General features: G+C 45.5%; 1 protein-coding gene across 1 annotated transcript in view; it reads left to right on the top strand.

Moving 5' to 3' along the window:
- ARHGAP42 (Rho GTPase activating protein 42) overlaps positions 1-21,856 on the top strand; it is a 301,803-nt gene that overhangs the window by 240,530 nt on the left and 39,417 nt on the right. The window lies entirely within an intron of this gene.

Genomic DNA, 21,856 nt, shown 5'->3' with positions numbered 1-21,856 from the left:
ATCACATATTGATAATCTTTCATATGGATAGGTCATCAATATAAAAGTGCTGGAAACCCCTTAAAACATTTTTGATGGATAATATTAATAGAGTTAGGCATGGGCATATCTTTAGAAAGAACTTAAAAGGACAGGGCCTCCTGGTGATGGGCCATGCCACGGCCCCTAATCCATCATTTGTAGGAGACGACTTTGTGACTTTCTAGTAGGTTCTCTTTCTTTTTATGACATTTACTCAAAAAGGTGTCCTCGCTGTGTCTAGAATTGCAGTTTAAACTCCACTCATTGAAACTCTGTTGAGCTGCTATACCAGTCACACACACAGGGATGGCGCTGTTTTGAGTACTGCAGTGAAGGTCCCACATTGATCCGGCACAGAGCTGAATGTATAAGAGCGTTGCTCTGTTGGGTACTGCAAGCAAGGGACCCTGATGATCTATGGAGCCAAACCCCTACTGAGCTAAAGTTGATGGCCTATCCGGAGCAAAGATCTTCAATGTTTAAACGTGGGTACTGAAAGCAAAGGATCCTGATGATCCATCAAGTCAAACCCTCAATGAGCTAATGCTGATGGCCTATCCTTAGCATAAATCTTCAATTTTTAAACTTGAAGTTTAATCCAACATGGTACCACCTCTTGGAAGTTAGTCGAAATGGTCCACCTCCTGGAAGTTAGGCAGATTGTTACCACCTTCTGAAAGTTAAGCAGAATGGTCTACCTACTGGAAGTTAGGCAGAATGGTACCACCTCCTGGAAGTTAGGCAGAATGGTCCACCTCTTTGAAGTTAGTCGGAATGGTACCACCTCCTGGAAGTTAAGTAGAATGGTACCACCTCCTGGAAGTAATGCAGAATGGTATCACCTTCTGGAAGGCAAGCAGAATGGTACCACCTCCTGGAAGTTAAGCAGAATGGTATCACCTTCTGGAAGGTAAGCAGAATGGTATCACCTTCTGGAAGGTAAACAGAATGGTACCACCTTCTGGAAGTTAGTCAGAATTGTATCACCTCCTGAAAAAACTACCTGCTGGAAATAATCCAAGATAGTAGCACCTACTGAAAGTTAGTAGAAGAAGGTAACACCTACTGAAAGTATAGGGCCTACAACTCATTCCTTTTCTTTTAAAGGAACACTACAACTAGAAATGAATGATACAAGTGAACAGGAGATCATCTTGCCCATACTGTTTGTCAGCATTTAGCATTTTTTGCTTGTTCCTTAAACAAATAGTTTCGTAGAAATCCTCCAGAGAACACAGTCTTGTGGACATCTCCTGCTGATCTGTTTCCAGGCTGAGGGACAGGGCTTATCGAAGGGGTAGGGCGTAATGAGTTTTATGTCCTATTACAGATAGTAGAGTTGGGAGAAGGGGATCTCCTGCTGCAGACAGTCTTCTTATAGCCAGACACAAGATTGTGAGGAGGAGGAGAGGGAACATGGCTGATCTTGTGGGGCACAGAGACAATTTCTTTATACTGTATATTTCCCAGCTGTAATTGTAATCTGAGTCGAAGTAAGATCAAAGATGAGATTAAGGGATGAAGTTCTGGAATATTTCTTCTGTGCATTTTTCATTTTCTGTGTTCCTTTAACAGTCTGTCCTACAGTCTTACATACAGGATCAGATGTTCAGAATTCATATTCATATTTCAGCAGTGCTCTAGTTTCTTCCCTTTCAATTCCTTCTTGTAGAAAGCAGATTTTAGCGACTCCTCATCCAGTACTAACATCCAGGTTATAGAATTGTGACACTTATTGTATTGGAAATGGTTGTACTCCCACATCTGCATTTGCCCTTCACCATAGCCGCCCATCATCTAGATTCTGCATATAGTAGGCAGTCAGGCAGCTGCATTGACTCTAAAGGACGAGGTTGAGATTCCCCATTTATCTGAACCTAAACTGCAATTTCCCGTCTGTCTGCATAAAGCGCTTATATTATCTTAAGTTCACACCTATGAAGGGATTGTGACTGATTTTTATTCTGGTTTTTTTTCGGTGTAAATTATGAGCAGCGGTTGCAGGAGCAGTAGGGCAGGGAATGAGAGAAAGGGGAGAGTTCTGCTTGATGGAGCCGGGGGAATTAGTGCCTTGAAAAATGGTATCATGCAGTGTGAAATAGAGATGATGGGAGTTATAAAAAAAATAAAAAATAATATGTATATATATACACAAGTGAAAGTCTAAAAAATTTGAATATCGTGCAAAGTCTATTTATTTCAGAAATGCAACTTAAAAGGTGAAACTAACATATGAGACTCAGTACATGGAAAGCGAGATATTTCAAGCCTTTATTTGTTATAATTTGGATGATTATGGCTTACAGCTTATGAAACCCCACAGTCACAATTTTGAGGTCCCCTTTGCTCGGGGGTATGGGTTAATTAGCTGACTAGAGTGTGACACTTTGAGCCTAGAATATTGAACCTTTTCACAAAATTCTAATTTTAAGCTGCATTAATGCAATTCCTTCTAATTTGCTTTACTGAAATAAATGGACTTTTGCACGATATTCAAATTTTTCGAGTTTATATATATATATATATATATATATATATACATACATTTTTTTGTAGACTTTCTACATTTTATGACTTTGTCATAAACAAAAAAAAGTGTCAGGTTAAATGTATACTTCATTATATTTTCTAGATTTCAAACAGTTGACAATCCAGCATCCATCATTTTAGTCTTGTTCATATCACCCGTCAGAGGTTTTAGTCTGATGACGGGTGATGCGGCTGGTGGATCAGGTCGTCCTATTAAAAGGGTTTAACCCATGATGAATGTGCAATGAGCAGGACACCGGTACAGTGTGTTAGCTATGCAGTGGGTCAGGATATATGTGTAGTAGTTTGTGACGCCAATTGCAGCTTGCGCAGGTACTGTAGCAGGGCCCTTTAAGATGTTATCACTCACGTACCAGGTGAGGAATGCCAGAGGGGGATAATGTCTCTGTGTAGTAGGTATGGTGTCAACGGTGTCTCCTACCTTGGTACGGCTGGACTCCTGGATCCTGGCTCACTTGCAATAAAATTGAGTGTGGTCAGTAGGAGTAATTGAGGAATGATTGAGATCCAGACAGGAGATATAATCCAACTTATCTTTACTGAATGGCAACAGAAATCCATACGAGTTACAGCTTTAGTCTTGGGTCCCAGCAGGTATTGGCAATATGTGGCAGGAATCTATATATATTCTGCTTCTGATCATATGCCTAGAGAATCTGGCAGGTATTTTTCTTCTGCTCTGTCTGTCTTCTGCTTGGTAGGGGCCTGACTAGCTGAGGAGGAATTTGGCTTCTCCTGGACTCTGGATATGTACTCACAGCTTGGCTCACAGGGAATGCTTCTTCTTAGAGGCTGGAGATGGCTGCTTTTCTTGTCAACCAGCTGAGGCTGATGGCTCAGGCTGGGAAGAGTGATCTTTAGCCTCAGCCGAGGCAAGATCCTGTCTTGGGATCCCTGTTTCTGGGAGCTCCTACTAACACAGCCTTCCCCTAGCCGGGGTGGCTGGTACACTGACTTGACTTCCTTCTCCTCCTCATGAGACAGGACATGGGAACAGCCCACTTCTGCTCAGACAGGGGAGACTAGACTGGAATGAACTATTCCAGTCTAGATATACTAAACTAGCTATGGTCTGCTGTTGGTGCACATGGGAATTACAGCAAAATGCATAAAACAGGAAAATGCAAAGTTAGATTACACAAGATGACAATACATATACACCTGACATGCTGTAGCAGGGAAAAAGTGTTTAGCAACATACTCTTGGATGTTACAAATGCAAAAAATGAAAATCGGACATCATATAATACATGACACTATGTTCTTCACAAAGCTAGAACCAGCCCTGTACCTCACATTTATCCAGAGATCTCCTCATTCATTGCTCTGCTAGATTTATATCAAGCTGACGGCTCAGGGAATGTGTCCTTTCTGCTGCAGCTCAGGAGATGTGTCCATGCTCTCCCTATAACAGCTCAGGAGACGTGTCTATGCTCTACCTATCATAGCTCAGGAGATGTGTCCATGCTCTACCTATCACAGCTAAGGAGGCATGTCCATGCTCTACCTATCAAAGCTCAGACGGCAGTTGAAGGACTGAAATGAGCATATGCGTCCACTTCAGTGAGGCGGACAGAGACATATAGAAAAGAACAAACAGCAGGTGGCGCTATACAGATACATTGAATAACTCAGTGGCTATGCTAAACTTTTAATGACATTCAATTGAAAAAAGTGTTCAGATCCAGGTGCTGGTTTAAAAACTGCAAAATATTTTTTTGTGGGACAACCCTTTTAATGTCCGAAACCTCTCATGTAAAACTTTTAGGCTGGCCCTATACATTAGATCTGTACGGCTGTCAGCTATCCCTTCCCAACACACCTATTTGGCCGAGCATGCATGTGTTTCTGAATGGGGAGAGTTAAAGGGGTTGTCCGGGCTTTTTAATATTGATGACCTATCATCAGGATAGGTCATCAATATCAGATCGGTGGGGGTCCGACACCCCGCACCCTCGACAATCAGCTGTACGGGGAGACGGAGTCCTTCTACCCCCAGTCAAGGGAGATTTGGGGGAACCTCGATCACATCCGATGGTCGGCAGGTTCGGCTGTCATCGATGTGTGGGATCAGTTCTAGGTTTCATCTTACACAGTAGAGGCTTCCATGTGGTTTTAACATCTCATAGACATAATAGTCTGATATTCACTGCATCAGACACTGGTATACGAAGGGGGAGACGCCTGGAAAAGGTTAAGATTTGGGGAGGGGGGCACAATGGAAGGATTGTCTCTGTCATCTGGATCTCAACAATTAACCTTTTACCATCCACGTCCCGCCTGCCTGTGTAGTGGGTGCAGCAGGCAGCTGCTGTTATTTGAAGTCAGTGGGATGGATCGTTCTCATCTGTTTTGTGCTGAGCGGATGCTGGGAGTTGTAATACAACTGGTGCAGTCCCCTAAAAATTAAATAGTGACATTCTTCTGTAATGCCGCAATTTCACGGCTCATCGTATCTGCAGCGTCAGGGATGGCAATTTTCAAAACGATGTAGCAGAGCTTAGTTTGTTGTTTATTTTATTGAAGCACTGTTGTGCCTCTGTGGGAGCTGTTATGGTCGCCATATTGGTTGTCACTCAGCTTTCCCAGGAACAGATATAACTGATAAATGAATCTATAAACTGCACCTCATATAAGTGGGTCTTAATGGACGTACATTTAGTGGTGACTTTTTAGAGTTCATTTCTACATTGAGTGTGACAGATTACAGGCCAGGGTTTTTATACTTGTGTCCCTGTGTCCTGCACTTTGGCAGCACAGTGTAAAAGGGAGTCTATCAGCAGTTTTTACTGTGTCTGATGGTAGGCCAATCCTGACAAAATCAGTGAGTTTGGCTGACATCTAATGTGTAGGGCCAGTTTAATGGCACTCTGCCAAAAGTTTTGAGCAAGTTAAGCTGCTGACAGCAGTAGTAGGGGCTGGGGAGAGCAGGAAAAACATACATTTTGTGGAACTTTAATTATCAGGAGTAGTGTGAACATGAGGTTTTATGTGGCAGCTGTCGCATGTAACTAGGAGACCACTACAGCTGTCACTCAGAGCATAGGGGAGGGGCTGTGAAGCCACTAAATAGAGAGAGCGCTTCACAGTGAAGCTCCGCCTCCTGGGCACTCGCAGAGGGGAAATCTGGCAGAATAAAACTTCATATGCACTCTACTCGTGATAATAAATTTCCCAATAAAGGTATGTTTGTGATGCTTTCCCCAAGCCCATACTTATTACTGTCAGCAGCTTAGCATAGTAAAAACTGCTGGCAAACTCCCTTTAAGCTGGGCCTACGCATTACATGTCGACGGAACCCACCGATTTTGGCAGAATTTGCTGAACATCGATGGCAAAGAGAAGGCTTGGAAATTCTGCAATTCAACATGCCCTGTACTTTTGTTTTAAGGCAAACAAACCACCCACCAGAGATGTCTCCCCACACCATTTCAACTAACCCAAGAATGCATGTGTATAGGAGGAGCAGATGTGTATGGCTGACTTTATGTAATAGACCAATCAAACATCTATCAATAGATCGCTCAGATATTTTATTTGCCCTTGCATTGAGCTAAATGGGCACCTCCAACAACAGGGGAACGTACAGATGTGATGGGTATGCCAGGGCAGAAGCTGCTTTTACAGGGGCACCTCTTTGTTCTGGCACATATGGGGGAGTCCCTATGACATCCAACAACGGCTGGATTCTAATGGTTCCTATTAACTCTATGGTCCCTGTGATATCACTGCTCGTGCACTGGAATAAGAAGTGTTATTATGGGGACTCAAGTGAAAAACCCTTCTCACAGGCAACTTGTAACCTCATCCTGTGGTTACACAAGCCAAGAATACTCTTCTTTCACGTTTTTAGAACACACTAAGGGGGCTTTTCTACCGTGCCGTTCCTTTAAGGAGCCGATTCCTCCTGCAACTGATCATTTCCTCCTGGAGTTTCGCTCTGATGAATCATGATTGTTCCTCAGGCCTCTCTTGACTCTCCAGACCTGCAGTATGTGATTGCTGAACTCAGTGAACCCCCTTCCCTAGCTACAAATTCCCATCATAAAACCAATTATTCATATTTCATGTCGGGAAGATTTGCTGTTTCTGACTTTCCAGCCATTTATTTCTAGCAAATTACTTCCAGACAATTCATAGAAGTGATTTAGGTGGTTTTACGGCATATTCCATGTTTTACAGGTTACTGTATAGATTGTGAGCTCTTGTCCTCCTGATGGAGTACACAGTATGCGGTATAGATTTGGGTCCTTTTTCTTTTACAGGCTGGGAGGAGCATAGTGATCACATGACCGTGCATCTGGCAATTGAAAAGAACTTAAGGGGGTGGAGTCTGTTGTGGGAAAACGGTCATGGATTTAGCAGCCCTGACCTGCTGTAGTATGAAACCTTATTGTCACAGGGATTGCAAAGAGTGTCACTTCACTCTACAATACCCATATACTGTATGTTTAGTTTTTATTTTTTTTGGTCCATTAAAGGTTAACTATTATGCAAAACAAAAATTGCATTCTGCCATAGGCATCTTTAGATGTGTGTCCGACTTAGTGCAGCCAGAAATGTTGTGTATTTTGGGTCTACTGCTTTTTTTTTCTGCTGCGCTAATCTCCCATTTTATGCAGTCTCATATATTAGCTGAAGCGGAGAAACTTTCACATGATCGACCAACTTCTCCTTTCACAGCATGGGTCTCACATACACTGAGAGATTCTCCTGCTGCATCCCCCTCCTCCCCGTCTATTATTTTGATGGTTCTGCAGCTGCATCCCCCTCCTCCCCGTCTATTATTTTGATGGTTCTGCAGCTGCATCTCCCTCCTCCCTGTCTATTATTTACTGTTTTACACTAGATGGTTCTGCTGCTGCACCCCCCTCTTCTCTGTCTTTTATTTACTGATTAACACAATGGATTTGAAGGTGAAAGTTTGTGAACATGCACAGAACACCTACACCAGGGAAAGGTAAAATACTGCCTGACATTGAAGAAGCTGCCTATTTTATCTAATATATTATAAAGTTTTATGTAGTCAGATGCATTGTAGGTTTTACACAAGCTGAAGCAGAGAGACTGTAACATGATCCCCCTCCTCCCCCTTACCCACAGCATGCGTTTCACAGACACAGATATTCTCCTGCTGAATCCCCCTCCTCTCTGTCATTTAGTTACTGTTTTACACTAGATGAATTTGAAGGTGAAAGTTTGTGACCATGCACAGAGCACCTACAACCAAACCGCATTTGCGGATCCGCAATACACGGGCACCGTTCCGTGTGCATTCCACATCACTGATGCCGACCCATTCACTTCAAGGGTCCGCAAATCCGGAGATGCGGAATGGTGCGGAACGGAAGCACGGAACGGAACCCTACGGAAGCACTACGCAGTGCTTCCTGGGGTTCCGTTCTGTGCCTCCGCACCACAAAAAGATAGAACATGCTGTATCTTTTTGCGTAACGGAGGGATCGCGGACACATTCAGGTGAATGGATCCACGATCCCCATGCGGCTGGGCCACTGTCGGTGCCCGTGCATTGCGGACCGCAATTTGCGGTCCACAGCACGGGCTTCACATGGTCGTGTGAACGAGCTCTAAGTCTCACAGATACTGAGAGATGCTCCTGCTGCTTCTTCCTCCTTCTCCCTATTATTTACTGTTTTACACTAGATGGCTTTGAAAGAAATAGAGAAAGTTTGTCAACAGTCAGGGAAAGAGGAAATACAGGCTGTTAGATATTGGCCTCTTTTTCCTAGTATATTATAAAGTTTTATGTAGTCGTGTGTACTACTTATTCAGTAAAAAAAAGACTTATTCTAGGTTTTGCACAGGCTGAAACAGAGGGACTGTAACATGTTCCCCCTCTTTTCCTTCCCCTTTGACGAGTCTCACAGACACTGCTGCATTCCCCTCTTCCCTGTCTATTCTTTACTGTTTTACACTAGATGCATTTTGTAGTGCCTGAGGAAATTTCTGAACATTTGCAGAGAGTCTACAGGCAGGTAAAGGAGAACTAGAGGCTGTCGTTTGCCTTGTAATATTTACTTCTCCCCCTCCTTCCTCTTACATACAGAGAGAGATTCTGCAGCTGCATCCCTCTTCTCCATATTCTTTACGGTTTTACACTAGATACACTTTATAGCGGCTGAAATCGTTTCTCAGCATTTACAAAAAGCCTATAGGTAGGGAAAGGAGAACTATACGCTGCCACTTCGCATTAATATATTACAGACTTTCCTGTATTCACGTGTGATACTTCTTTATGAAAAATATAAAAAATCTTTAACAATAGGTTCGTGTTAAGTTATAAAAATCTAAAGGATCAGGTAAAAATAAAAAAAGGGAAAGATTTCTGAGAAGCGAAGTCGACATCATGGAGCCGGATGGAACAATTTGTCAGATGTGTGTGTTTTCCCCGGAGCGCTGGTCTCTTTCCTTCAGTCATCCGTCATGTAGCCTCTGAAACCCCCAGTTTATCCAGGTCCTTCTGTGGAGAAATTACAGCGCGCTCTGATTTTATAACCTTGCATAATTTAATGCTATCAGCGGAATGAAGTCCTTGCTTTCAATGACTACGTCAAGGTCAGCGCTGAGCAGCGACAGTGCGGCACCCTGACATTCCCTTATGCAGCAAACCACTACCTACCCGGTCACCATGCACAGTATCCAGTGTCATTATGTATCATATCGGTGACTTACCTGTATAGTGTCAGAGGGACGGTTGTAGGTGTGCACTGAATACGGTATTACATACAGTGAAATTCTTGTACTGTTGCAGTATTATTAAGTATAATGGATTATCGCAGTGTCAGATCAGTGTACAAAATGTAACTTTAAAAGATGGGTGCACCACCAATGAGGCAAGGTGAGGCAAGGTGAAGCGGGTGCACCACCAATGAGGCCAGGTGAGGCGGGTGCACCACCAATGAGGCCAGGTGAGGCAGGTGCACCACCAATGAAGCCAGGTGAGGCGGGTGCACCACCAATGAAGCCAGGTGAGGCGGGTGCACCACCAATGAGGCAAGGTGAGGCGGGTGCACCACCAATGAGGCCAGGTGAGGCGGGTGCACCACCAATGAGGCCAGGTGAGGCGGGTGCACCACCAATGAAGCCAGGTGAGGCGGGTGCACCACCAATGAAGCCAGGTGAGGCGGGTGCACCACCAATGAGGCAAGGTGAGGCAAAGTGAGGCGGGTGCACCACCAATGAGGCGAGGTGAGGCGGGTGCACCACCAATGAGGCCAGGTGAGGCGGGTGCACCACCAATGAAGCCAGGTGAGGCGGGTGCACCACCAATGAGGCAAGGTGAGGCAAAGTGAGGCGGGTGCACCACCAATGAGGCGAGGTGAGGCGGGTGCACCACCAATGAGGCCAGGTGAGGCGGGTGCACCACCAATGAAGCCAGGTGAGGCGGGTGCACCACCAATGAGGCAAGGTGAGGCAAAGTGAGGCGGGTGCACCACCAATGAGGCGAGGTGAGGCGGGTGCACCACCAATGAAGCCAGGTGAGGCGGGTGCACCACCAATGAGGCAAGGTGAGGCAAAGTGAGGCAGGTGCACCACCAATGAGGCGAGGTGAGGCGGGTGCACCACCAATGAGGCCAGGTGAGGCGGGTGCACCACCAATGAAGCCAGGTGAGGCGGGTGCACCACCAATGAGGCCAGGTGAGGCGGGTGCACCACCAATGAAGCCAGGTGAGGCGGGTGCACCACCAATGAGGCAAGGTGAGGCAAAGTGAGGCAGGTGCACCACCAATGAGGCGAGGTGAGGCGGGTGCACCACCAATGAGGCCAGGTGAGGCGGGTGCACCACCAATGAAGCCAGGTGAGGCGGGTGCACCACCAATGAGGCAAGGTGAGGCAAAGTGAGGCGGGTGCACCACCAATGAGGCGAGGTGAGGTGGGTGCACCACCAATGAGGCCAGGTGAGGCGGGTGCACCACCAATGAAGCCAGGTGAGGCGGGTGCACCACCAATGAGGCAAGGTGAGGCAAAGTGAGGCGGGTGCACCACCAATGAGGCGAGGTGAGGCGGGTGCACCACCAATGAGGCCAGGTGCGGCGGGTGCACCACCAATGAGGCAAGGTGAGGCGGGTGCACCACCAATGAGGCCAGGTGAGGCTGGTGCACCACCAATGAGGCCAGGTGAGGCGGGTGCACCACTAATGAGGCCAGGTGAGGCGGGTGCACCACCAATGAGGCCAGGTGAGGCGGGTGCACCACCAATGAAGCCAGGTGAGGCGGGTGCACCACCAATGAAGCCAGGTGAGGCGGGTGCACCACCAATGAGGCAAGGTGAGGCCAGGTGAGGCGGGTGCACCACCAATGAGGCCAGGTGAGGCGGGTGCACCACCAATGAGGCCAGGTGAGGCGGGTGCACCACCAATGAAGCCAGGTGAGGCGGGTGCACCACCAATGAGGCCAGGTGAGGCGGGTGCACCACTAATGAGGCCAGGTGAGGCGGGTGCACCACCAATGAGGCCAGGTGAGGCGGGTGCACCACCAATGAGGCCAGGTGAGGCTGGTGCACCACCAATGAGACCAGGTGAGGCTATCACCTCAGGCAGTAGCAGGTAGGGGCAAGAGGGAGGGCAGCCGAAGGGCCATGGGCTGAAGGGAAGGGGTTAGGTTAAGAAATTGGCATTGCTGTATCAGTTTTCGCCTCAGGCAGCAGAAAGGCTAAGTGCACCCCTGCTAAAAGAGAGCAAACGGCATGCTCTCTATTCACGAGAGCATGCACTTGAGATAAAAGTGGGACCCAAACCGATCTGACATTTTTGTAACATCCTGTCGTTGTCCCATAATGTCCCTGATGGATATCAATAGTGATGAGCGAATCGAAGTCCAGGAAGTGGGCTCCGATCTGAATTTCAGGATAAATTTGATTCGCAGCAAAGCTGAATTTCTGCATCAGTTTTTTACTGAAATAGTGTAAAAAACAAAAAAAAATACTTGCCCGATCCATTTGCTCGCGACCTTGATCTCCACCGAAATCCCGTGTGCTGTGACTTATGACGTCACAACGCCGGCTGGAGTGATGACGTCATCTCAGCTCGCACCACACCTTCAAGCAAGATGGCGGCGGGCGGCCCCAATGGATTAGGTAAGTATTATTTTTTTATTTTACACTGTATTATTCCTATCAGATGCCGTGATCAACTATGACTGCGGCATCTGAGGTGTACAATCACGGGGGGCGGCGCAATCGACACTCCCTGTCATTGCACCCACTACTTACAAAGAAATGCGCTTCGAGGCGAAGTAATTCATCACAAAGCGGATCTTTTTGTAAAATGCGGCAAAGCAATCAAATTGAATCTTACAAAACTTTGCTTAACTCTAGATATCAAAATGCTGTGGGGAGACCTGAAGAAGGGTCTGCACACAAGGCACCCCTGAAATAGTGATGACGTGAAACACATTTGCAGGGAGGAATGGTGAAAGTTAAAGGCCGTGTACACTTTCAGGGGCAATTATTTTTTTTATGATTGCAATTTGCTCATTTTGGGATAAAAATCCTTTTTTCATTTGGTATTTATTAAAAATATTCAGCCATTCTGTCACAAAGAGTTAACCGTTTGACTAGCTGTGTGAATCATACTTTCACTTTGTGCCGGTCATCTAACAACTCATCTTTAAATTACTAGAAGCTCAAAAATATCAGTAAGATAGGAATTGAGCCATAATGAGTGTTTATAAGGTCAGAGATCAGAAATAAGAAGCCGTCAGCTGAGCTGCCTGACGGGACAGAGTAAAAACACAGACCCTGGTACTAAAGAATGTCAAAGCTGTACAAACAAAGGGGCTCAAAAGACCAATTGAAAAAATTATTTATAGCTCAAAATGAGTACAGTGCAATAATAAAAAACAATTGCCCCCAAGGGTGTACATAGCCTTTAAGTGCACCGAGGGCAGAGCAAAGCCACTCTGTGCACCCTTGCTCCTTCTGCTTCCCTTGCCAGCCCCTCCTTCTCCTTCTTGATTGGCAGGGCCGGGTTTCTGCATATTCATAAGCATAAAAGAGTAACTTTTCCCAGGCAGGGGCCCCCTAAGCATGGGGTCAACACACAAAGGATTTTTTATTTTATTTTTTAAGATCATCTTCTCGTTCTGCCTGGTAGATAAATCACTGTCATATTGTTATATTGCCTGTGTTAATGTCTGAGTAGTTCTGAACTAGGAGGCTCAGGATGAACATAACTTTAGGACTCTCGGAAATATGAGGAGAAAGGGATCTTACATGACGAAGGTCTGTAATAATAATAATAATAATAATAATAATCAATGGCTCTATAATAAACCATGGATCTCAATGAGGCGTGACTCAGCGCAATGATTTAGGCAGCTGAAGCCGATCCTGTAATGAGAATAACAGGTCACCTAAAAACGTCCAAATATCTGATGACTAAACCTTCAAGTTCGTGCCTTAACATCAGGGGTTCAGGAGGAATTTAGAATGAGTCATTGGTGGAGGGTCCATGAGCTGACTAACCAGCAATGTCTATTATAATCATCACAGTTACCAGAATCACTTAAAGGGGTTGTCTGAGTTCAGAGCTGAACCCGGACATACCTCCATTTCCACCCCGGCAGCCCCCATCTACATGAGCATCGGAGCAGTTCATGCTCCGATGCTCTCCTTTTCCCTGCACTAGATCGCGCAGGGCAAAGGCATTTTCAGGAGTTCCGGTGACGTACCGGGCTCTCCATGGGGCTGCCAGGAAGCCCAGTGACATCACCGAAACTGATGGGCTGGCTTTACCGGTAAAACAGCTAGGGCAGCGCTAAAGCACGCCCGTTAGAGCCGGTGACGTCACCGAACACACTGCTGGGCGGAAGCTTCCACCCAGCAGTGTGTTGTTGTAAACAAAAGAGCCCGTGCCCTGCGCGATCCAGCATAGGGCAAGGGAGCACATCGGAGCATGAGATGCTCCGATGCTAGCATCAGGGGGGCTGCCTGGGTGAAAATAAGGGTACGTCCGGGTTCAGCTCTGAACCCAGACAACCCCTTTAAAATATTACTCCTGTAAGACTGTGGGAGATTTAAAGGCGTTGTTCACCCCCGGGGGCCCTTTCAGAGGCAAAGTCCCCGCCCCGGGTGCCGGCATCTTCACTCCCCGTAGGCAGCTGCAGCTGTCCCCGCGTCAACATCTGGTATGCTGCGAGTCATGTGGCCGCCCCGCCATGCATGACGTGGGCCTTGGGCATGATACATAGGGAACACATCACTGCTGCAGCCAGCCATTGGCTGCAGCGTCGTCATCACCAGTCGTTGATGCAGGGAGACCTGAGAGCTACTGGGGAGCAAAGGAGCCGAAATCCAGTGGCGGGGACCAGGTAAGTGTGATATCCTTCGCAGGGGGTCCTGGCTGAAAGGCCCTCTGGGGATGAACAACCCTTTTAAAGCAACCCTGCAGGCAAAACTTGTGATTGTAATATGCCTAGTGAAGGGCGGAGCATGACAAAGGGATTCGAAGAACATGAAGGCGAGAACCCCTTTGTCATGCTCCACCCCCTCATACCCTGTACTAGCTATAACACGATGGATCAGTGTCTCTTTAAATTCCCCGCCACTGTCATATTTCTAGGAGGCAGGCATCATTCCCAGACATTGTGCCAGCGTGTCAGCACTACAGTGACAGAATGCAGTCTTAGATGGCATCTACACAGGTACTATGCAGTAACTAGAAGAAAAAAAAACAGTAAAGGCTACTTCACACTCATTAGTTTTAGGCATATTTAAAGGGAACCTGTCACCATGAAAATGCAATCTGCAGCATGTTATAGAGCAGGAGGAGCTGAGCAGATTGATGTATAGTTTTATGTTCTAATTTATGCATTCATATGTCCCTGCTCATTCTGGGCTGTGAAGTCCAGGAGGCGGAGCTATCAGTGATTGGCAGCCTTCCCTCTATGGCTGTGTATACAGAGAGAGCTGTCAATCACTGATAGGACCGCCTCCTGGACTTCACAGCCCAGAACGAGCAGAAATTTACATGAATGCAGCTCAGACACTACATTCATCATGACAGGTTCCCTTTAACATGCTTTTTTTTTTCCAGGCATTTCTCCCCCACCATTCCACTTTTGGCACTTTCCGATTCCCCAACGTTTTTTACTCCTTGCAGGAAACGTGACCGCTCAGCCAATCATTGGCCACGGCAGTCAATTACCTGACACCATAATTGGCTGCAGCATCACGTCCATGTGGAGAGGAATCGGGAAACAAGGACCGGCAGTGAACTGAGAGGGGCTGAAAAATTTTAATGTTTTTTTTTATTTGTTTTTTTTCGGTAAAGGGTTTATCCCAGGATTTATGTAATAAATGAAAACCAGACATTATACAGTACATGACAATACCTTTCTAACCAAGTTAGAACCAGCCCTGCACCTCACATGGATCCAGAGATCTCCTCATTCATTGCTCCAGCTGTTCTGCTAGATTTATTTTAAACTGGAAGCTCAGGGGACCTGTCTCAGGTTGTGTGTCCTTTCATGTCCTTTCTCAGGGGGTGTGTCCTTTCATTTCCTCTCTCAGGGTGTGTGTCCTTTCATTTCCTTTCTCAGGGGGTGTGTCCTTTCATGTCCTTTCTCAGGGGGTGTGTCCTTTCATTTCCTCTCTCAGGGTGTGTGTCCTTTCATTTCCTTTCTCAGGGGGTGTGTCCTTTCATGTCCTTTCTCAGGGGGTGTGTCCTTTCATGTCCTTTCTCAGGGTGTGTGTCCTTTCATGTCCTTTCTCAGAGTGTGTGTCCTTTCATGTCCTTTATCAGGGGTGTGTCCTTTCATGTCCTTTATCAGGGGGGTGTCATTTCATGTCTTTTATCAGGGTGTGTGTCCTTTCATGTCCTTTCTCAGGGTGTGTGTCCTTTCATGTCCTGTCTCAGGGTGTGTGTCCTTTCATGTCCTTTCTCAGGGGGTGTGTCCTTTCATGTCCTTTATCAGGGTGTGTGTCCTTTTATGTCCTTTATCAGGGTGTGTGTCCTTTCATGTCTTTTATCAGGGGGTGTGTCATTTCATGTCCTTTCTCAGGGGGTGTGTCCTTTCATGTCCTTTATCAGGGGGTGTGTCCTTTCATGTCCTTTCTCAGGGGGTGGGTCCTTTCATGTCCTTTATCAGGGGGTGTGTCCTTTCTAATGGGATATGCCCTGTATAAGTAAGCTTCTAACAGAAGATCTCTCTGATGACAGGTGAAGGATTGAACTGAGTGTGTACGTCCACTTTACAGAGGGGCACAGAGAGACGAGGGAAAGAGCAAACAGCAGGTGGCGCTGTGCAGATACATTTTATTGAATAACTCAGTGACTATGATACATTTTTGATTACATGCAATTGCAAAACTATTCAGATCCAGTTGCTGGTGTGAAACATTTTGAATATTTTTCTCGAGACAACCCCTCCTTTTTAGTTTTTTTGTTTTGTTTTTTAGGTGGGGGGGGGTCTGGTGTTACTTGAGTAGGGAAAAATTCAGGTTGGGAATTCTGGCGCCCCCTCAGGTTGATAGGGAGAATTACCTTTGTGTATTAACCTAACTAGACAATGTGGATCTGTTTCAGTAGCACAGAGCAAAGTTTCTCTGCTATTCCTATTCATGTTTTCAAAAAATTCATATGACTTTGGCCACCACTAGAGGGCAGAAGGCTGTAAACCCATCGTTTCTTACCACTCTTAAGTTGTAGCATTCCTCTGTTATTCCTGCTGGAAATGAATAAATGATAACTGGGTGTTAACAGTTGTGGCTGTCACTGTCCAGTCAGTGCTGACAGTTCCAGACTCTGTATGGACAGTCCCTTCTTGACAGGGAAACAGTAACATTTTTAGGAGGAATAGCAGAGGAATGGCACCATGCAGAAAAGATGCTCCAGGGTTATTATATTATAGGGAATACTACTTGAACCGATACAGGGTTAACTGGGACCTGCCATGATCCCGAGAACAAGACTGTTCTAGTTTTGTCGATGAAACAATCACAGCTCCATGACACAATTAATAATTTCATCCCGAGGACGTTGCGGAAGTCTTCACGCCTCCAGTTCACGTCTTCTGCCGCAGTTCTCGGCTTGTTCCTCGGCGATGTAATTAGGTCTTTGTTGAGAAATACTTTGCTATAATTGGTTTTGGTTATGCTTTACCTTTACGTTTTAATTTCTCCCTTCTAATTGTCAACATTTATCAGTAAGAAAAGCCGTTTTTTGACACGGCACTTGTGTATGTAGATGTGTAGTTATACGATGACAGGTAATGAATTGCTGGAAAGTAATTGAACCCATTGAAATAGCTGCACACAGTCTAATCCAACCCTGGTGTGACAGTGCCCTCTAGTGGCCAGAAGCTGGAAGCGCATGATGCTTTTTATTCCGAGACATCAGCTTTCAGACATCATTTTGAAAAATAAATTGTCATAAAAGTAACAATCCCATTCAATAAAATACACACTCTTTATGTGAATGCCTAACCCTTAGTGACACTAGACGGGATGGGGGTAAATATAAAGCTAGGCACCAGCTGAATGTGCAGGACATCACATGGTGCAAGGAGAGATAAGCAGCCGCCAGACACCGCAGGTACCAATGTGTCTCCAGTCTGTAGTTGTCCTGGCGGCATCTCTTAGGCAATTACCCCCCCAAGCCTCCATAGAGACCCAACTATATCAATGTTAACCCACCAGCTATATAATAACTATAGGCATGTTATTTTTCGGTCTAACATTTGTTGCTGATTATTTTAATAATCAAGTATTGTGGCTGCTTTTGGAGTTCAGCTTCATTGAAGGGAATGGAGCTCAGCTGCAATACCACTCACAACCTGTGAACAGGGGTGGCTCTGTTACTGGAAGAAAACAGCCATGTTTTTCTAATTCTGCACAACCCTATAATACGGCTTTGTAGAAGCTGTAAACCCCTTCATAAATAATAAATCTGACTTCCATCTGTCACCACTAGGGGGAACTAAGGAGCTTACTGCATACTGTATTATTAATGGAGTTTCATACTACAGTCTTAGTGCAAAGGCCGCCGGATTAAGCTATGCCCAATTTATTATGAGACATTTCTCATACATTTCTTGCATCTTGTGCTATCCGTGCGCGCCAGCTATAAGCTGCCATAGATTTCTGGTGTAAATTATTGTAAATATGCCGGGGCAAGGTGACCACACGCCCTTCTTCTAAGCCCCACCCACATAAAATGATGTGAGCAGAGAAAAATATTTAAAGTTACCATTTTTGGGCGCATTTCACATAAAATTGCAACTTTTGCACATCAGAAAAGCAGCTTACAACTTTGGTGTACAATCAGTATGCAGTCAGCTCCCCCTAGTGGTGACTTCCGATAGGCAGAAATGTTATCATTTACAGTTTATCAGACTGTACAAGGGAGCACAGAATATACAAATTCTGAGAGCAGGTGTCCGCCCTTCTGGGAACCCAATAACCCGTGATTGCTCCAAAGTGGGCGAAACCTTTCAATCCCCTTCGTCGGGATTTCTAATATGTGCGATACAAATGCATCCTGTGAAAACCAAGCAGACCCTGAAGATTTACATGTCAGCGGCTTTACCAGCAGAGGAAAGGAGTGTGAACAACAAAAATAATTGAGATTAGATGTAGCAGAGCTGAACTTGTCATTGAAACATTACTCTATGGCGGGGATCAGCAACCTCCGGCACTCCAGCTGAAACTACAACTCCCAGAATCCTCCTTTCACTTCTAAGGGAGTTACAAGACCAGCCAAGTAAGTGTGCATGCTGGGAGTTGTAGTTTTACAGTAGCTGGAGTGCCGATCCCTGCTCTGTGGAGTGACTTTATTAACCCACGTGCCCCACTTTCTGCTTTAAAAAAGCTCGAAATTTTTGCATTCCAAAAATGTGCAACTTTTTGCCATTTTTTACCTTTCTTGAAATTTTTTCAAAATGGTCTCCGTTTATTGAGAGGGGCGTGGGCTTCGCTACCTTAAAAATTTACCATCATTTATACCAGAAATTGGCGTAAATTTTGGCACAAATTGATGACAATTTGCTGTTCTGGTGCGCAGACACCCCACCGATGCTCCAGATTTATTCTTTTAGATTAAGGCCGGATTATGAAACGTCGGTTTTAATAAATGGAATGTTTACCTACAGCCCTATCATATGGTAACTAGAAGATTTATGTTGAATGACCAACTCGGCTCTGCTACATCTGTCAGGGGAATCTTGCGTATAAGGCTTATTATCATGGCAGGACTGGAAGGATTTCTATAATAGTTGTAGAGCGCATAGCCCTAATATATTCTCTGCCATGTGCTCCGAGCAGGTCAGGTCTGGCATAGTGTTGTTTTTCGCGGCTGTGTGAAGCTTTCACAGTCGTTGACCTTCCGTACCTTTTTTACATATAATAGGGACCCTAAGGACCCGCTCTGTGATGCGTGTGTTGGAAATTAGATTGCCGGTGAACACAAGTATTGCTCGCCCTGCCCGAACATTTTCCGCGCTGGAGTTACACGTGTTTCAGATCTGGAGCGTGCGGCCCCGACTGAGACATTACGCCTTAGGAGATTGCGCTCGCCCCATGTGAAGACTCCGGTAATAAACTAGGTTGTGCGCCCTAGTAAGAGGTTAAACAAACTCCCTCCTAATCTGTCCTGTTGGGAAATGGTGGGGGATAATAGCATCGCTTCTAGTTGATGGATTTCAGAGTCCGCGGATAATCAACGCAGTGTAAGGCGGTAGTCTGCTGCCATCTAGTGGAGAATCAGAGGCTTAATGAGGTGAGATAGGAGCCAAGTGCATCGCATGGACGGCCTGTGATCAAACTAAAATTCTGCATCACCTAGAAATGAATGAAAACCTGTTCATGGAACTGGAAAAGAAACCCGCACCATGAACAGGGACAGGCCAGTACGTACGCTAGCTCTGATTTATTTGGCATGACATTGAGGGGGTCGTGCCAAATAATAAACTCAGCGCTAGTGTATGCAGCAGCCTTGGCCTGTCCCTATCTATATTATTTTTTGAGCATGTAGTGAATTTTCACAAAGATAGTTTCATACGTACAGTAGTTGTGATACAGCTGCATTTTAAAGGGCGTCTGTCAGCAGTTTTGTACCTACTGTATGACACTGGCCGACCTGTTACATGTGTGTTTGGCAGCTAAAGGCATCTGTGTTGTCCCCATGTTCATATGTGTCCGCATTGCTGAGAAAAATGATGTTTTTAATATATGCAAATGAGCCTCTAGGAGCAACGGGGGCGTTACCATTACACCTAGAGGCTCTGCTCTCTCTGCAACTACTGCACTCTCTGCACTTTGATTGACAGGACCAGGCAAGGAAAACGTCATCACATCTCCCTAATGTTGTCAATCAAAGTGGAGAGTGTGCAGTAGTTGCAGAGAGAGCAGAGCCTCTAGGAGTAAGGGCAACGCCCCTGTTGCTCCTAGAGGCTCATTTGCATATATTAAAAACATAATTTTTCTCAGCAATGTGGGCACATATGAACATGGTGCATGATGGGCTCCGATATCTTCCTGACAGGAATATATTGGCAAAAGTCTCAGCTTTTAATATCTGCTTGTATGACCAGCTAGTATAGTCAGTGGTGTATCTGTTTGGTGTTTTTTTAGTGATTTATATGATTGTATTTTCATCCGCACAATGCTCCTGTTTGTGTAGGATGTTTTTGTGGTGCATGTGGACCGCGCTGGCGTCCTCCTTTGTATGCATTACTTGCTCGGGATGGTCGTTTGCTGCGGTCCACATGCGGTGGGATTGCTCTCCCAATGATAAACACGCTACAGTGTTTGGGGTTTGAGCAGCTCCCCCATACTTGCCACGGTATTTTGTGGTTCACATGCGGTGGGACTGCTCGCCCAATGAAAGACACGCTACAGTGTTTGTGGTTGAGACAGTTCCCCCATATGGGCCACTATATTTTTGTGATGTTGTCACATATGAACATGGGACCAACACAGATGTGTCCAGCTGCCAAGTGCACATGTAACAGGTCTGCCAGTTTCATAGGTACAAAACTGCTGACAGATGCCCTTTAATGTCCATATTACAGCTGTAAGGAACCCCCCGATTCCACTGAATGTAACTCTGGGAGTTCTGTATAGATTAAGTGGAGCTGGGTCCCTGATTGGAGAGTGGAAAGCTGCTGCTAAGGCTATGTTCACATGGCATTTTTGTTATGTGAACATCCATAGGTCCCATATACCAGGTGGAGGCCGATAGAGTGAAGTCTTTTGGCCTTCTTTAGGTTTTTATGTGTCAACATTCCTGTTTTTTTTCATGTATGAAAGGACAGCAGAAAACTCGTTCCTATACAGTGGCTAACTGCAAAAAAAAAAGTATGTCCTGTATACCCTTGTTGAAGGTGTGTCCTTGCACCGTCTGACATTGGCAGCACTGATTGGGCTAGTGTGGCGGAGCCTAACTGGGATCATGTCTGCTCACTGAGAAATGCAGCACTAAGTTGTGTATGTGTAAATCCAGTCTCTGTGTGTGTCTCTCTTCCATTCTCCAGCAGCCCCTCCCTTCTTTTCCCCTCTCCGTAGAGTTCTATGTAATCTGACTGATCCTTCAGTGAGCAGGCAGCCCGATTTCATCGAAGACAGACTTGAGCAGTGAATTGAGAATGAAGTTCCTTTTACACGGACCTACTGAACAGGCAGTCTTCGAGAAGGAATCATCTGTTCCCAATAATTGCCTGGTCACTCGTCCCCATACAGATGAATTGTTTGTGGCCAGCAGATTGCAGTTTACATAGGACCATGCGTTTGCTTGTTCATCGGTTTATTGGCAGCATCTTTACGCAGGTTGGGGTTTGGGAAGGAGCATTTGTTTACGAAGGGCAGTCTATCTAAAAGGGCGTTTAGTGAAGGAGGACAGAAGAGGAGAAGGAAGCATCTTTCTCTGATAAGATATAGTACAAAGTTTCTTAGATTATATTTACAGTATACATTATATTTCTTATATACTGTAGATATAAATATTATATTTCTTATGTTCGGCACTCTCCTTCTCGCTGAAACACTCCTTCCCCTTCTCCTCTTGACAAATGCATGTTGTTCTCCAGAGCAGCACAGCGATGACTCCCAGATAACCAATATGTCCTCCACCGGCTGAAGACTCCAGATATTTATGGCTCACAATTACAGGCCTAACAAAATCTTCTAATTTACCCACTGAGCGCTAGAAGTCATTTATCTGAGGATATCTACTGAGGTGAAATGTTGAATTATAATCCTCGTTTTTCTTTGAAATCGAATTCATGCATTAAAGGACAGTTTCCTTGTGGAATAAATAGCCTGGACCTC

This window comes from Bufo gargarizans, chromosome 3, assembly GCF_014858855.1.
Source record: "Bufo gargarizans isolate SCDJY-AF-19 chromosome 3, ASM1485885v1, whole genome shotgun sequence".
NCBI classification, from domain to species: domain Eukaryota; kingdom Metazoa; phylum Chordata; class Amphibia; order Anura; family Bufonidae; genus Bufo; species Bufo gargarizans.
Note: the sequence above shows the minus strand (reverse complement) of the source record. Positions and strands in the feature narration are given on the sequence as shown.